Raw genomic sequence first — 4,500 nt, 5'->3', positions numbered from 1 at the left:
TATTCCATTAATTTACTCTGTCTTATACACAAGATATTGTTTCAAAATTAGAATAATCTAGGCTCACACTGAACAATTCTCTTACTGAATGGACTAGGTCAAAATTAGTTGGTTAAACGTGACTCTGACTTCTCCTTTTGTCTTTCATATGCCAACAATCAAATTGTATTTTCTACCAACACCAGTTATCTGACTACAGTCATACCATCCACCAAATTATTTTCAATATTGTCTTGACAATCCACCTTATCACTCACAAATATAGGTGATTCTATAGTTCCCAACTCTCAATTTTTATCTTAGCTCCCAGAAATCCTCCAACCAAGTAATTCAAGAAGATGATAGATGTACAACAAAAGTATATTTTCTTGAATTATTTTCCTCCAACCAAATAATTCAAGAAGATGATTGGTGTACAACAAAAATATATATTTCCAGAGAGCTCAATATGAAACCTCTGCCCAGTACATAGGGGGAGTGACTCCTTCCTGAAACTCAGATACACTGAAACCAAGAGCATGTGAAAACAAAGGTAAGCAACATTTTTAAATATTTAAAATCTGTTTAACAACTCTGTTTAAAACAAAACAGCTAATGCATAGAGAAAACAAGTTGTAAAAATACATGAGGAATGATAACTGTTTAGTATTCACTATTCCAAAAAGTGCTCTAAGAATCTGTAAAGTACCTATACCCAGAGATGATAGCACTTTCCACCAGGAAAGTTAGAGAAGATGTCAAAATATGAAAGTTGAATTATATTGAAAAGTAAGACAAAATAATAAAAGCATATTCAAAAATTTCCCCTATGTGATTTCATTCACAGACATTGCCAGTTGACATATTCCCTGACTCTTTAAACCTAGGTGTATCTGGGCTCTGTTTCACATCCGCCAATGAGCTGTAAAAACTTGGGAAAAATATTTATCTCCCAGGAGCCTTACATTTCTGCATTTGTTAACAGGGATACCAGTACCTATCTTACAAAGTTGATGTGAGGATTAAAGACAGTGTTTATAAGGCATCTGGCACAGTGCCTAACAAACACACACACACACACAGGAAATGATACCTATAATTATTATAAATTATATAAGAACAAGAAGGACATGAACAAATCTGAGTTTTACAAAATTACTCTGCAAGGGTCTGAAGGTATTACAAGGGAGAAGAAACTAGTAGTTGGAAAAACACCCAGAAGGTGTTCAAAAGAAAACTAAATTGTTCAAAAGAAAACTAATGAATACTTCAACTAAAGAGGAAACAATGAGGATGGGAAACAGGAGATGACCTTGAAAGATATTTAGAAAGGTAATTAATAGGACTTGATAACTAATAAGATTTGGGGGATTTGGGAGATTGTTGGATAATGAAGAACAGCTGTTAGAAATATCAATAAGTTAAATATAAGACATATCAAATAGTTGTTGTTATTTTTTTGAATAACAAAAAGATACTTCTAACAGCATGACAGCAAGACCAGTCAGGTGGGATAAGTGAATGTTATGAGCCTGAAGAAAGGTGGAGTAGATAAAAATGGAGATTAAGACATGGAAGGAGCTATTAGAAAGTAGAAGTTTGTACCTTGCTAGTGATTAAATGGGGAGCCAAGAAGACATACTAGTGAAAGATAAGTGCTCATTGAAGATACTACCATTACTTAGAAAGAATCCCAAAACTCATAGAGCTAGTTAACTCTAAGGTTTCAGCTGATAAGTTCATGTGAAATATTATTGGTTTGCTCAGTATTGACATCCCAAATTTGTCTCTTGAAGTACAAAATTTGGCTTGATTTTTAAAATCCATAATGTTTACCTTTTTTCCTTTGGTTCATATTAAAAACTCTATTTTTAATTTTTTAAATTTCTTTAGATTCAGAGGGTACATGTGCAGGTTTGTTATATGGGTATACTGTATGATGTTGAGGTTTGGGCTTCTAATATTCCCATTGCCAATTGAACGTATTGCCCAATAGGTAGTTTTTCAACCCTTTCTCCCTTCCCTCCCTTTCCCTTTCTGGAATCCCCAGTGTTTATTTTTTTCCCATCTTTTTGGCCATGTATGCTCAATGTTTAGCTCCTACTTATAAGTGAGAATATGCTATATTTTGTTTTCTCTTTCTGTGTTAATTCACTTAGAATAATGGGCTCTAGCTGCATCCATGTTGGTGCAAAGGTCATGATTTTGTTCTTTTTTATGTCTGTGTGGTATTCCATGGGGTATACGTACCACATTTACTTTGTCCAGTTTACTGTTGATGGGCACCTGGGTTGATTCCATGTTTTTGCTGTTGTGAATAGTGCTGCAGTAAATAAAATGAGTGCAAGAGTTTTTTTGGTAGAACAGTTTATTTTCCTTTTGGTATATACCCAGTAATGGGATTGCTGGGTCAAATGATAGTTTCATTTTCAATTCTTTGAGAAATATCCACACTGCTTTCCAAGGGGCTAAACTATATCCACACTGCTTTTCAAGGAGCTAAACTAATATACATTCCCACCAATAGTGTATAAGCATTCCCTTTTTTCTGCAACCTCACCAACATCTGCTATTTTTTGACTTTCTATTAAAAAGTTGTTACTAAAGAAGTTGGTATTAGTATGACATGTATCACACTGAGCAAGAATAGACCTGGCTAGGAGAGTGATTTATTAAATGATGATTTTATCCATTTTTGACAGTGATAGTAAAGTAGGCACTGTTTAACTCAAGATATGTTATCTATAGATACAGTTATATTATTTATAGAGAAAGGTCACTGTATAATATTTAGAGATACAGTATCCAAAGGCACTTAATTCAGTATTTGATGAAGACAGTCAAATATTAGTTTTTAAATATCTCAACCCTTGTTTTTGAATAAAAACTGTATGCATTCCACTCTACAGTTAACTTCAGCATGCATAGTCACTTCAACTAAGTACTTATCCATTGTGTTCTGTCTACTTCTTTGCTAAAGGAATGATGAGAACCCCTTACTAGCATGACCAAGAAAATAATCTTTGCTTTGCCCCAGGTTGGAGTTCTTTGTTATTGCTATTTTTCAAATCCCTTCCTGCTAGTTCCACAGAAATCTTTCTTTCTCCTGTGCTTATTGCTGTACCTGTTCTTTGGCAATGAACAGGGGGAAAGAGCCACTCCCTCACTGAGATCCACACTGAAAATGGGTCTCCTATTATATAATATTATGATCCTTCCTGAGAAACACCATGAAACTGCAGTCAAATATTTTTATTTTGCACATTGGTATGAGCAATTAATACTTCATTTTGAAGCTTCAAATGTTTACCAGCTTGGGCAACATAGTAAGACCCCATCTCTGCAAAAACCAAGAAATTAGCCAGGCTGGGTGGCACCTGCCTGTAGTCCTAATGCCTGTAGTCCTAGCTATTTGGGAGGCTGAGGCTGGAGGATTGCTTGAGCCCCAGAGTTTGAGGCTGCAGTGAGCTATAATCCTACCACTGCACTTCAGCCTGGGCAACAGACTGCGACTCTGTCTCTAAACAAAAAAATAACAAAAAAGAAACTTCAAGTTTTTGCAGTGTGTTGGAAAATCCCTATTTGGTGTTTAAATAATTGAAACATTTAATCTTAATGAAGGATGAAGCCTCAGTGATAAATTTCCAAGGCATGCATAATACCTTATATTGCATTCTTGAAAGATGATCATTTAGGTTCTACTTGATTACTTGCAGTAATGAGATGCTCACTGTCTGAGGCAACCCATTTTATTGTTAGATGGGTTTAGTTGTTAAATTGTTATAAACTCTGTTCTAAGACAGATGTCATTGAATTCTTGAAATTAATAACTCAAATATATTGGCTTCTTACTGTTCTTAGGATTAAGACATATTTCTTATCCTGGCCTATCAGTTCTTTCTGGTATGGCTTCTGCCTACCTCTTCACCCTCATATTGTATGATTCTTTTCTTAACCAATCACTTCTAGCCAGACGGGCTTTCTTTTAGTTCTTCTTTCATTGTTTTACTCTTCTATAGAGGCTTTTCTTTTGCTTTCCTTCATCCTAGGTAGCTCTCTTCCTAGTTTTCTTTCAGCTTTCACCAAACTAACCTTTTTTTTTTTAAATTAAAAATATGGAACACTCCATGAATCTGTGTGTCATCCTTGTGCAGGGGCCATGCTAATCTTCTCTGTATCATTCCAATTTTAGTATATGTGCTCCTAAAGTGAGCACCAAACTAACCTTTGTCTTTTAGATCTCAGCACAATCATTTCTTTAATTAAGCGTTCCATGATCTGCCTCATTAGATCAAATTCTCCAGCTATGTGCATTCATAGTGCTGTGTACTTCTTTGTAGCTTATATCACAGTTGTGATTTTAATTCATCAGTGATTAATAATGTATTTTTAACCTCTATCCCAGTACTTTTGTTCACTATGTATCATCAGCGTTTATCACAGCACCTGACTCATGGCAGGTGTACAGTAAATATTTGTTGAATAAAATGAGTGAAAAATAATAATAGATTTGCATTTTAG

General features: G+C 34.8%; 1 non-coding gene across 1 annotated transcript; it reads right to left on the bottom strand.

Moving 5' to 3' along the window:
- Positions 1–4,088: 4,088 nt before the first annotated feature.
- LOC117081939 lies at positions 4,089–4,195 on the bottom strand. Its single transcript, XR_004436389.1, has one exon. It is a non-coding gene; the product is annotated as a U6 spliceosomal RNA (small nuclear RNA).
- Positions 4,196–4,500: the final 305 nt, after the last annotated feature.

Source organism: Trachypithecus francoisi, unplaced genomic scaffold (assembly GCF_009764315.1).
Source record: "Trachypithecus francoisi isolate TF-2019V2 unplaced genomic scaffold, Tfra_2.0 Lachesis_group8, whole genome shotgun sequence".
NCBI classification, from domain to species: domain Eukaryota; kingdom Metazoa; phylum Chordata; class Mammalia; order Primates; family Cercopithecidae; genus Trachypithecus; species Trachypithecus francoisi.
This window is presented reverse-complemented; position numbering and strand designations above follow the sequence as displayed.